This window comes from Rhea americana, unplaced genomic scaffold, assembly GCF_003343005.1.
Source record: "Rhea americana isolate MKP2758 unplaced genomic scaffold, rheAme1 scaffold_65, whole genome shotgun sequence".
In the NCBI taxonomy this organism is placed as follows: domain Eukaryota; kingdom Metazoa; phylum Chordata; class Aves; order Rheiformes; family Rheidae; genus Rhea; species Rhea americana.
Window position 1 is genome coordinate 4,264,590 of NW_028186812.1, and position 13,938 is coordinate 4,278,527.

Consider the following 13,938-nt stretch of genomic DNA (forward strand, 5'->3'; position numbering starts at 1 on the left):
GTTCCCTGACTTCTGTCTGAAGAATTCCTCAAGAATTCTCRTTAGCACCCACCTCCTTTGCTGCCGAAAAGGCAACACCATGTGACTAGCTACAAGGGCAACACATAAGAGTATATCTATTACCTGCTAAAATTAAGGATAAATTACCAGGCAAAGATTCCTGCTTTGCTAGGTTTGTCTCCTTCTACTGCCTAAACTTGCTCATACAAACTACACTCTTAGCAGTTCCTTAGACTGAACTGAATCAGTCAATTTAACATCTGTGAGCTATGTGTCATGATTTATGCCAGTCCAAGTCAGAATGGAAGTGTTTCTATCCTGCTCCAAATAAATGACTACATAAGCTGTAAATCAACAAAGAATCTGATCACAAGAATCTGCCAATAAATCAAATAGTTTTGACAAAACTCAGTTACCATGGAAAAGAAGAGGAGGCATTCTGCATAAAGGCCTGGTGCACCCACCTCTGCAATAATGCATTAATTCCTACTTCTCTTCCTCCCATTCACATCTGAAAAAAAAAAGCATATAATGAAACTAAACAGGACACACAGAATAACAAGTAAAATGGTTAAAGATAATGAATGTCTTAGCCATAAGAAGATATTAAATAGACAAGATTCTTTTCCACACTTTAGCCTAGAAAAGAAATGACAATGGAGGAATGTTATAGAGCTGCATTCAATCCTGAATGTTATGGAGACAGTGAGCAGTTTTAGTATTTCTTCTAATACAAGAGAGAGGTTCCACCCAGCAAAGTTTTCTGGCTAGAAGGGTGAAACAGAGTAGGCAATAGCTTGTCACCCAACAGCTCATTGCTATAGTATGATGTGGATGTCAAACTATAATTGGGTAAAAAAATAGTTAGCAAAACCCATGTAGAAAGGTCCATCAAACCAGCTATTTGTTTCAACAGCTAGTTCAGCAAGCCCAGACTGGATAAAGCCAAGAAAGCTGACAAGAAGGATCAAATTGTTAATCTTCTCTCCCTTAGTCTTTCTCTATAATAGTACTGCTGGGCACTGTGAGAGGCAGATCACCCAAGCCAGAAGAGCCACAGTTTACTCTTAACAGTCATGTGTACAAAGAACTAGCAGTATCAAGCTTGGCACTGACAGTATGAAATACAAAAAATATTTTTTTTTCCTGGGGTGAGAGGAACTGAAAATTTTCATTTGTCAGCACCCTAGATTTCTAACAGCTGATTTACCCCCACTTCATATGTACTTAGAGCTCCTGCTGAGGACTACTTGAAATGCTATGATGAGTCGCTAGCTTTTTCCTTGCGCATATCCTATGAAGGCATATGATCTWGACGGAATGAGGTAAAGAATCAGGGGAGAGGAAGGCAGAGGTAAAAGATACTTCTTGTGATTTTATTTACATTATAAACAAGCTCCTTTTATTCTCTGCTATTTGTAACAGAAGGTAAAAGAGTATTTCTTAGGCTATCAAGTGTCTCTTTTACTGATGTATTATTTCTTCTGCTTCTAATGGCACCAAAGTGATCCTGGAGAGAGAGAAGCATAAATACCAAGTTCTGTAAACTTAATAGCTTATGAGGATGTGGCTGGATGTTTCTTCCATTTCTTGGCAGGAGATTTGGGTGTCAGTACAGCAAGCTACACTGCACCCTTGCAGGGAGTGCARAGTCTGATTAACTGTTTGGAACATCACAAGCCTCTGCCTTCAAGGAAAAAATAATTGCAATGTGTCAGCATGTTGCCTTCACAAGAAGGACATGTGTCCTCCGATGTCTATATCACAAAGCAGAACATATCACAGAACTACCTCATCAGTGCTATACCATATATAGTCTTCTGGAGACAGGATTCCCAGCCTCAGGACAAGTGTTTGCATCTTGAARCCGTCTCTGCAAACTTGGCTTAGCGAGCATTTACCCTGATCAACAAAAATAAGCCTTCCCCATGGGAGGAAGGGAAATGTTTGTATGCCACCCTCCATCCCTCAAAGAGCATCRGCTGGAGAGGAAGATTTCTGGACATCAGTAGCTGCACCTGCATCACATATASAGCAATTTTAATACGCTAAGGACATCACAGACCTACCACGTAATGCCCCGGATCTCCTATGCAGTGCTAGTGCATCACTTGCAGTAGTGTGCAGGCACCCCAAGGGTTCCTCCGCACCCTCGGAGACTTCCTCCATCCCAGGACGTGACTTCAGCTGCCCTGCTCACCAAGGTGCACTGGAATGTCTTCATTTGTTCCAGGTCTTCAAAGACTTCAGAGGCATAAGTCACAGCAGGCCTTGTTCAAATCACCTAAACACAGCTCAGATCCTAACTTGGGTGAACGTAAGGAATTAGAGCCAAAAAAAAGTTTTATACAGTATATCACAATAGGCACAGAAACCTAAAAGTTAGGTACCAACAGTGGAGACAATTGTCCATGCTGATTGTCTGTATGCCTTTTTTGGTACAAGGGAAAAGCCTGGTTCCTACAGCTTGCAAGCTGTGCACTGGGAAATAAACCAGCTTGCAACTGTTCCTTTTCTGCCTTAAATTTTTATGACCAGATTGGCTTCTCCAAAATTATAGGTYTCAGAGGCAGAACCTATTTTCTACTTTTATGTAGCTAGGCAAAGGATGGGCAGTTCAATAGTTCTTTTTCTTAATGTTAGGATTTGGGGTGCTAGCCTTGAAGCTAGAAAGCTTGCCCAGGAAATTCAGATTCTATTATCATATGTTAGGCTGAGGAGCTACCAGCTAGTCTCAAGAGGGGTTTGAATGAAAAAATACCAAATACGGAGACGTCTCTGGAAGCAAATGAAGTAAAGGAACATTTCAACTAAAGCTRCAGTCTTTTCAGAGGTACTCTCAACTGAGTTTCTTTTCAGTTGCAGTGGTTTCCATATCCTGTAGTACCACACTTAGAGAACAGTATCTCTGATAACAGTTTCTGTTTGAGTTCTTGTCCTCATGAAGTGGACAAGCATTTTTATTCTTCCACAAAGCAGTTGGTTTCAAAATACAACTGCAAAAATCACACAAACATGGAATATGATTTTTTACTATATAAATTTTATAYAACTATTGTGTAATATATATATTTTAGAGTCTCTATATTGTTACATTTAATATATATTTGTGTATATTATATAATAGCTATAAGTATACTTTAAATTGTATATATGTGTGTGTGGATTACCTTTTATATTATATAATACACATTTCTATTTATATTTAATTCCTCGGAATAATGTCACAAGGTTGAAGTGGTGCAAGCTATAAATCAGAATTCAAGTTGCATTTGCCTGGAAAGGAATTGTAGCAGCTAGACCATTAGACCGTAAAACCTGAGAATGTACCTCCCAGTTCTTGGTTCAGGGAGACTAATCTGATATGCTCTAAAGTCAAAAGTAAGCAAACTGGTGGCATTCAGGATTGTCTTCCAGATGGTGACTTGAGCAGTCGCACCTCCTGGGGCCAGCAGCTGCTATCTCTACTTCCAGCTTGAGTTTTTCAGTCACGGTCTGCTACAGTGTGTGAACATGACAGAACCATTCCTTCGAAATGCCAGGTGCTCAGAGAGCAGCAGTAAATTGCAAGTAATGCTCTGAGAAAGGACAAGTTAATGTGAGCATGGACTCTCTGAAAGTCCATACTTCAGTGCCTCTTCTGTCCATTTTATGTCATGATGTTGCAGCAGCAGGATTTCTGCCTCCCTAGTACCAGCAGCTGGGAGGCTGGAAAATATCAGCCAAGGCAGCAACATCTCCTTGCGTGCTWCTCCTGGGCTACTGCTGCCTCGGCTGCCGTTCTCCGACTGCTATGAGCTGCGTTGGATGTTGCTCATTAACGCAATGGCCTGGAAATGCACCCAAACAGGAAGGCAGCAAGCTCGAACTTGCAGCCCAGCCTGTCAGAAAACCTGTACCTCCAAGCTGTGCTGCTAACATCTGAATAGCCTGAGTCCTTTCTCCCAAGTCCCCAGGGATTTTAAGAGAATCTCCTTCATTTGGTGAAGGTATGAAATTAAAATACCAGCTGCCCAGAGAACAAGCAAATTTGGCTGCTAAACAAAGAAGAGCTGTCTGCTGTAGGACCAAGTCCCAGCTCTCTCAGACAGGCAACAGCACTGCAACTTTATTCCTGTGTGCCCTGTGAATGTAGATTTTAACTCTCCCATGGCTCCTGGCACTCCTGGGAAGGGAGATGTTATTTCGGTCTGGCTCAGACCAGCCCTCAGCAGCCCTCTAGCGCACTTGAATTCAACTTTCAGTCTGCTTCTCAATAAATGAGCTGTGAAAAAGTGAGCTTGAGAGACACAAGAAACATCCTAGCTGGTAAGTCACTAATGTTTACGGCAAAAGGGTCTTTCTCATGCTGTGGTCACACAGGCTGTGGTGAAATTGCTGGTTAAAATAGATGGATAGGAAAAGAGAGAAGTGTGACCTTTAAATACACCAAGAGGATGCCTGCAGGTTATAAGGGACTTGTTTATGGTAACAATTTCACGAAATGATCTTAATTTAGTTGCTTCAAAACAAACAATTCTGTCATCATCTCCAATTCATTTCTTTCATTTTTTGCTTCTTAATTTTCTGATGAAAATAAATTCATTTTCTAGTTTGCCTGATGCCATTTCTCACATACATTCACTTTAAAGAGAAGTCATCAAGGCCAGTTTTGTCTTCTTGATAGAGATCTTGATTATGCTGTGTGAATTTTGTCTTTCCAAAAACCAGAGAAAAATACACACCTGCATTTCACATTTTTCAGAAAATAATAAAAGTCTAAAAATGCAAGGCATCAGAGCTGACCTTGCTTTTATCCCTAGTCTARTAAAACCAGTCCTTAGGTCACCAGTAAATTACATTACAAAAATGGGGAAAATAGCTTTCATTGTTAATAGGATTGTTAGCTGCAGAGCTTTGTCAAGGTGGATATGGTGTGGGCTTAGCTCTTTCCATCTCTATTCCTTCCTGTATTTATGGCCTTTTTTTTTCTGAGTGAAATGCTGAAAACATGCCACCTTCTGTTCTTTTCAGCTATTGCACAGTTCCGAGAAAACTCTTCTAACCTCCAGAAATCTCTGGGAGATTTGTGCGTGTGTGCACACACATACACAGAGGCACGCACACATATGCATGCAAACATTTGTACTCGCACATTTCTTAAATCCCTATGAACTATCAACTTATTCACAGGCTTTTGTTCAGTCACACTACTAGCAGACCGGCTGTTACGATAAACACGCTCGCTAAAAGGTTACCAAGGAAACCAGAAAGTAGGACAACTCCAAGCACTGTCGCTGACAAGGGAAGGGGGAGGATGAAGGCAATACTTCATTCAGTATCTCTTCAATAGATGTATTAGACAAAGAGCTATACCTGTTTTTTTTTCCTGCCCACCCTCAGCTCCCTTACCTCCATGCGTACACCCACGTGTACACCCCTCCTTTCGATGCAGAGGTGCTGAAGAGGGTACCCTGGGCATCCCCACTTGCACACTGCCACAAAAAACAACGGGATGGGAAAATCCAAACATAGGCCCAGTCCCAAAGTTTTGCTTTCGTTTTTTCATGACTTTTTACCTGAGTTTTTAATATTGGTGATGTTTCCCTCTCCCTAAAAATGCAGATGGGGCATTTATTATGCCATCACCCCTCCACAGATTTATCCCATTATCTTAGTCTTCTATAGACTCAAATAAAGGGGAACATTATAGATACAAGCAGATCCTTCTGCATAGATTTTCCTACCCGTTATTTCCTCTATTGCCATTCAAGGTGCCACAACAACGTCAGGTAAATATGGATTTTGGAAAAGTCTGTCTGGATGGCTTAGATATGAGAGAAGATTTATTTTCCTTTGACTGCTAGTGAAGCAGTGAAGAGTGCTTAATTGTGAAGAGTAGCGTGACTCTTCCTAAGAAGCTAAGGCTGTGTTCAATGGTCTTTTTACTGAGGACTTTGCAGTGGAAGACAATGTAAGCAGGAGATAATTCTGTGCTAGGTCATAGCGGCTAGAAGTAGTACATTGAAATTCTGCTTATCTAATGATTTAACAAAAGTGAGGAAGACAGTAAGGCCTCTCTGGGTGAACCTGGCACGTAGTTACTGTATATGGATTACTGTTACTTGCTGAGCCAAGCCATGAATGAGGGATGCGGGATGTGCATAGCCACAAAAAATACATTTGTGGATTGCTTTCTCAAAGATGGGAGGTGGTCAGGGTACATTTCCCAGGGTTATGCCAAAGATAGTATATCTTGTTCTTTAATTGCATTTTCATCTGTAGTATTCATAGCTGCATCCTTCCTTATTTATACACATTTTCTTGCTTTAGCATGTGCTCTATGTAGGGGAATCTTGCCTGTCTGACTCCCTAGAGAGGACATTTTATGATTTCTGAGTTGAGACTAGGGTTATTCATTTTTTAAGAAGGCTGTAAATATAGTTAAGCCATTCTTCACTTCTGCTACAAACCCCCTTGGTAGAAGGGCTGCAGACCACAAAGAGGGATAAGTAATAAGAGTAAGATAAATATCATTTTAGGTGTATTTTTCCTCTATGTTCTTTTAACTTCAGAGACAGGTGTTATGACTTTCTCTGTCTATTCCTATGTGCCAGAAAGGTGTTAGCATTCCTAAACAGCTGTCCTTATATCACAATAACTTAAGGTGCTTTAATTTCTGCTAGAAATAAAACTAGTCCTCTGCTTACCATGAAATATAATATGGGGAGCTTAAGAAGAATGAGAGTAAGCTTTCCCCTCTCCATTCTAGTCATAAGTAGAATTTAACTGGAATAGAGAGTAGGGCCCCAACATTTCCAAGTCATGTTTTCACAGATAAGCTCTTGAATCACAGAGAGCAGAAGGAGAAGTGTGTGTTATAGTAAATCCGAAAGTCCGTAGGTCATGGAGTGTGGTCAGGCTTCTTGCTATAATAATCACTTCAGAAAGGACACAGATGAAGTAAACTTCTTTACTGGCAATAAACTGCAGTGTCAAAACAAAATATTTCATCTTGTCTTCCAGAATCTAGCACCATGAAACTGAGATAGCTGGGTCGCACACRATGTTTCTGACTAGCTCTGAACTGCTCTGCCAACTGAGAGCACATTAGCTTTATAAAAATTTAACCCCAAAACGTATCTTGAACACCACTGCTTTATCTATTGCATTTTTTTGCAAAATGAGAGTCTGGACAGTAGACTAAAAAGCTGGATATAAACCAGGACTTGTAACTAGACAAGTTTATTCTGGAGACAGATGAGTAAAGGTCATGGAAAAATGTGATGCCAAGAGTTGAGCTGTTCTCRGTATCCTAAAGTGAATTATGCCAGAGGAGTCTCAGAAGATAAAGTGTGTGTGATTCTGAATTGCCAATAGGTTATTTGGGCCACATTTTGAGGTTTTTCTTTCTTGTTGTTGTTGTTGTCTATGCAAGTCTTTAAGCAAACCTTTGAGCAGACCAAAATAGGTGCCTTTATCAGGGTTATACAAATTGTTTTTTTAAGACAATATTGACTGTTGATTGTCATGCAAGCTCAAACATCTAAGTCATGTATGAGGAGCCTGCACTGCAGTGAGCTGCCTGTATGTATGAACCTGCAGCTAACTCCCTGTCCTGGTAACTGTCACGAGCAGTACAAGGAGTCTCAGGAAGTTGGATGGRCAATTTCCCAATTCTCTGTGAAAGCTTCCTTACTTGGTGGATTACACATCTACCGCTGGATGGCACCAGGACTCTGTACATGCACCAGTGCTGGAGGCATGCACAGCTGCCCTTTTGTCTGTCTGCTTCACAAACAGATGCAGGAAGATCACTGGAAGTCAAAGGAGAGATAGAAAACATAGATATGGAGGCTGTCACTGAAGATCAGCAATGCTGCTGTAGACGGTATTTTAAAAGAACAAAACCTTTTATGACCATGCTGTGGCATTTTGCAGAGATAGGATTATTCTGTATAGTACTTTGAGTCCCTTCTCTACAGGCTTCAGTTTCTGAGTAATCACATAGAGCGTATATGTGTATTTTKAGTCTAGCCTTTTCCAACTATATCACAGAGGAGAACAATTTATTTTCAAACTGCATCRTTTTAAAGCTTTGTTGATGCTGTTAATGACAGTGATAGATACATACTGTCAGATTTAGCAGATTTTAGTTAAGAGATTCTTTGTCTTAGAGCATATTAACATTGCAAATATGACTCAGGTCAGAAGGATTGGTGCTGCCACAGTGAGCCAACATTTTTTTTTCAGTGGCGAGCAAATGCAGCAAACCCATGGCAGATATTTACAGAGTAATTTACAAGTAAATCCAATTAGTGCTCTTTTCCACAGTAACTGAAGCTGAGATTACTGCTTAAATACTGTGTCTGCACCATACTTACCAACGCCAACAAACTTTACTGAAATCATCAAAGAAAGAGGAGGTGTTTGGAAATTTAGAGTTACTTTACATTATTTTGTTATTCTTTATAGTCTCCAGTGGCTGTTTGTTTATTCATTTGTAACTGCTCAACCAGAGATGTAAAAGTCTGTGAAATGGGAGCTGGCCTCAAATTAAATTAAGAAATCTTCTGGTCCCAGACTGAGCAGCTTGATAAAAACCAGGCTTAATACTCTTGTGTTGCCCATAACCTTGAGGAGGAACCTGCCCTGCTGTTCAGACCCAGGGCTGGCAGGCTTCAGGTGTAGGATGAGACGATGTCCCAGCCAAGGAACAGCATGAGCAGGAGGTGAGRTAAGTCTCATACCTGGGTGCCTATTTGAGGCTCAACGTGCCACTGGAAGAGGCTCCTTCAAGCCTGCAATTTTCTTCAGTCACCTCTTCTTCCAACCCCCTGAGCCTAAGGCAGACACCCACAGGCACCCTCCAGCACATGCAGAAGGAAAGCTAGAGATGTGCCCAGATGTGGATGGCTGCCAAAGCAYGCCACTGTGCCACACTGACAGCAGAAGAACAGTGATCGAGCTCCAGTCCCATTTTTCTCAGCAGTAAGGGCTCCTACACATGTTGCAAATGTGGTTGCTGTCAATGATACCATCAAGGTTGCTTGCTGGGCCACAGATGCAGAGTTATTTTTAACCCACTTCACAAAATTACTGAAAATTCATCTTCCTCATTTAGAAGTTAAGTAAAACTCCAGCACTAATGGCCTGGAAATGTGACCTATATCTTAAAAATATATACCAGGATGCATGCTCTCACATGTTAGCATGGCCAGATCCTGCCTCCTCCCAAAATATGTTGGCTATATAAATTAAAACATCATTTGTATTCACATTTTATTACAGTTTCATCTTTTTTTTTCTGTGTAAACAATGAGTAAAACCATATAATTTGTCCGGAGTATGTCTGAGCTTGGTCACCCATACACCATTACTAGGGCTTTGGGTAAATCCAGCCCATCTCCTAAGGGGACATCAATGTTCCCCTCTGCACCAGCACCACTGAAAGGGAAGCAGAATTATCATCTTTTGCATCATTTTGCTGGAGATAGTTTTCTGCAAAACTAGATTAGCAAAAGAGAAGATTTCTGCTCTGACTGCCATGTCTGGGCTGGGTATGGCACTTTTTGTTACTCTTCCAAATAACACCTAAAAGGTGATGGCTGCACAGGGTCTGTGTTCTGTGGCTAAATTCCTGGAAAATAAAAAAGCAGAGATGAGCATATATTTCCTGAATAACTATCCCACTGAGCTGCTATAAGATTTTAGTCTGTTATAACAAGACAGCAAATGYTCTTCCTACACCCTAGGGAGATGCTGCAACACTAAAATGTGCTACAACTGAGCATCTTCTCATTTATAATAAAAACAGAAACTCTCCCATCAGTCATATTCTGTCTTCGTTTCCTTGTTCTTTTTGAATTTCACCCTTCAATATTAAGACCAAGGGATTAAAATAAGTAGGAGAGCTTCTGATCTGACTGTAGAATTGATCTCGACTTACTCAAGTGTGGTGGAGTTCAGAGCAGAGCCCGCTGACTTGAAAGAAGTGAAGAGTCTCCCTGTGTCTTGTGTGTGAATTACTGAGTGAAGCAAAAGTTTTAGATTTAATTCGGAGATCAGAACCAGAGGGAAAAAAAAAAAAAACTTCCAGTGGCAGATAGGCACAGGACTAGAAGTTCTTTTGTATTTTATGTGATTTTTTTTCTCTTTATGTTGTGAAATATTTTTGAGTATAATTGTGAAATTGTCTAAAATATTGGAGTATCTCCATCAAATAGTTAGTCAGGAAATGCAAGGAACAAGGGTCGAGGATATTTATAAAAAGAGGTAGCAAAGCCTCTTTTAAAGAGAACATATGTATTTTTTTGCAGCAGATACACATAAGAAAGTTAAAATACCAAACAAATACAGGCAAAAATAGCAATCCTTCAAGGCAAAAGCAGCTAGAATCTAGATTAGCTTTTTATTTTATTGCCTATATTATGGTAAAGGAAAAAAGAATGTTTTTAATCTACTTCACTGTTAAGCCAAAGCTGTCCTGCCTTTAAGAGGGCCTTTTCAAATTAGATGCACGCCTCATGGTCTGCTTTTGAAAAAGGATTTCAAAAATCTAATTGTCCTAAGTGTTTTCTGAAGTGAAATACTGCATTTTGCATTTGTTACAATTTCCTGTATCTTAGCAAAGAATCCTCTGCAGTGTCACTGCAGTGCTTATTTGCAAAGTGTGCTTTGTGAAGGTGCCCTTTGTACCGCTCTGCCGGGCAGAGGTGAAATATTACGGGAAGAAACTGAAAGAAGCGTTCAATCTTGTTAGTCTGCAGGCCAGTGAAGCAGGAAAAGCATTTTGGAAGCACTTCAGACTGCAGACCCCAAAACTATTGCTGATGTTTGAAATACAGTGAAAGCCTACAAAGTTCAAATGAAGTCTCTGAAAGATATCATATATTCAAAATAMATCAAGTCGGTCTCTCTGAGTTAAGGTTTCACTGGTTCCTTTTTACACATATATAAATCCCAGACTGTGCTCTCCACATATGGTGCTGAACTCTGGGTCAGCKGAAGAATCAATATTGTACTTGACAAAAAAATAGTTGTTGAGTAAATATGAAAGGACTTTGACTTTAGGAAAGAATGGTTGCTTAAGTTAGTTTCGGGCAAGTTTTTTGGTTTTGCTTTTGCATGGATGTGCTAGAGACTTTCAGCTGACAGAATTTTATTGTATTTATATTTACAATGTAAAAATACATTTATTCACAAATAATGTAAATATGAAAATATATTACGTTTATATTATGTATTTATATTTTTAAATATGTATTTACATTTTTAAGTGACTTCAAAATTAAACATTTTGTGTTATATTAGAAATTACAAACAGCCTGACAGGGTCTGCCRTGCTAGACTATTCATGCCAAGATCATTTTATACCATTCTAAGATACCCTTTATACTGTGCCAAGATCATTTTATATATATTTTATAGACCTGGACAAATATGAGCATAAGGAATTTTAAGTTTATTTGTATAAATTATTATTGGACTAAATAAACTTTTGTGTTTGTGAAAGAGAGTGAGAGAATCCTTAATTAATTACAGTAGTTGATTAATATTTTGGGGAAAAATATGTCTTTATTAACAGTCAGTGCACGTCCTTAGATTCAGTATGCAACAGTTATGCCACACACAGCTATGCACAGCCATTATTTACATACATGTGTGTATGTGTCGTGTTGATACTCTGCTGTCTCTCAGCTCTCATACCTCCAAGGTATGTGTGCGAATCTAATTAAAAACAAATGAAAATCAAAAACAGTTTTTGCAAAGTCCACTTTAAAAAGTGATCCATGAAAAGGTCTTTGTGTGCCAATGACCCACTGATATCGGTTTCTTGTTCTTTTTTAGTGACAKTTTGAGTTTGTCCAGATCGTTCAGTGATGGCATCTGCCTGACTCTGGACAAGTTGCTTGCCCAGAGAGGCTGTGGAGTCTCCTCTAGAGATATTCAAAACCTGCCTGGATGCAATCGTGTACAATGTGCTCTAGATGACCCTGCTTGAGYGGAGGGGTTGGACTAGATGATCTCCAGAGGCCCCTTCCAACCTCAGCYGCTGTGATTCTGTGTGATTCTGTAGCTGACTGTCTCTGAAAGTGGCAGGAGCCTTAGCGAGCTCCACAGCTACTGCTCTTCTTAATTAACCTCCTCCATTATCATCTCCTTGTTYAGACAACAGCAAGAAGAATTCATTTCCCTAGCTGCAACTTTAACAGGTCTCTTCTGCCTTCCTGGGAGAACATGAGCCCCGTTCTCCAGAGAAGTTCTTCCACAAAACCTTTGTCACTTCCCTGAGCGCAGACTGGCTTTGGGGTGGAAATGCCTGCTCTTCCTCACCAGTCTGCTTGGGTTCACAGGCTACAGGCCTAGAGGGAAACGATGTGATTTTGCCAAGGAACTAAACTGGTTTCATCAAGTCGTAACCCTACAGGGAATACGAGGATGGGGAGGAAGGAAGGGGACTGTGAAAATATCTCTGGTCTCAGCAGTTCCCATTTAATGTCCTGTAAACACGAACATTGATTTGGACCGTTAGGACCCACAGGCATGGTTTCTCATCTTCTCCCTCCCGGCTGATGGCTAAAGTCAGCGTGGAAGTCAGAAGAAAAGGGATGAAGAGAACAAGAGAAACCATAGTGGATTCCTAAGCTGTAGAAAACAAAATTTCAGATTTTCTCTCATTTCTTCAGAATTGCTAACACTGATGGCAGTTAACAAATCTTTATTGYCACTGCTCACCCTAATCTCTCTTCCTCTGTCTAAATTTGTTGTCTTTTCCTTATTAACCTGGCACAAACATTTTCTTTCCACTGTAAGCTGAGCTCTATTAAGCCTGCGGTTGCTGCCTAATGAGGTGACCAATGCCGTAAGGAAAGGACTGGGTGTTGCTTGCTGGCCAGCTTGTAGCTCTTACTCAGCTGAATTCTCTCTTTTGTTCAATACCAGGAGCCTATCCAGCTGATCCAAGCAAATGTCGTTATTGTAGTGCGAATAAGGTAGCATTTTGCTAGAAAGGAAGAAGCTGAAGGAAACTTGGAGCAATACCTTACATGAGTTTAAGTCTGGTCTTCTTTCTGCAGTCACAGAACAACGGTGAGARATATTACAGTCTTACACAGAGCTTATTTCTATGTTTCCTAAATTTATCCTGAGAATTATCCAAAGCCTATTGGCCCTGACCTGGGTCTTCTTAGTTCAGCTATCATTTCTACACTACCAAGCCTCAGCTTTCCCAGTTTGGGCCCCTAAATTTCCCCAGTATACCGCTAATTGGAGCATTGCCTCTGCCTGCTATTAAGAATCAAGCAGAGGCTTCTGGGCAGTGTGGTCGGCAAGCCTGGAATAACTGATAACATTTATAACATAGCAGAACCGTATATGTAATTGGRTTATCACAGGGCCAACAAGCGAGTCCTCTTAGAGTAGACAGCTAAGTGAATTAGAGAATCATCTTTTCTCCCTATAAAAGCTCCTGTCTAGCTTTAGATTTTAATGATGACTGAGAGAGTCATAGCTTTATGTAACCTTATTTATTCACATTTTAATATGTATTATGTTCTCCAGGAATAGACTGCAAGATCTTCTACCTCCTGTTTGCAGCACCGCTTTGGGCCAGGAGAAATATTCATACAGGGCTGGCAGTGACGCTGAAGGGCCCCTTGTGCATACACTGAAGGGGAGATTTACAGACCCTTATACCTTTATCCAGTGCTTAGCAAAGCTGAGCTTTCTTTACTCACTCTTTTTTCTGTATTTCAAATTAAATGTGGTTAAGCATGCAGCTGGCTTTGGGTGGACTTTAGAGGATGGAAGTCTTGTTCACCATCATGTCACCCTAGTGCAAATGGCATTTAACATRGCAGGAGGCTTCACCCAAAGCTTTTATGCCTGTGTATAAGACTGCACTTGTCAGTCAGTTTGAACCAGTGGGAGCTGAAAGAATCAGCACTGGTGAATATT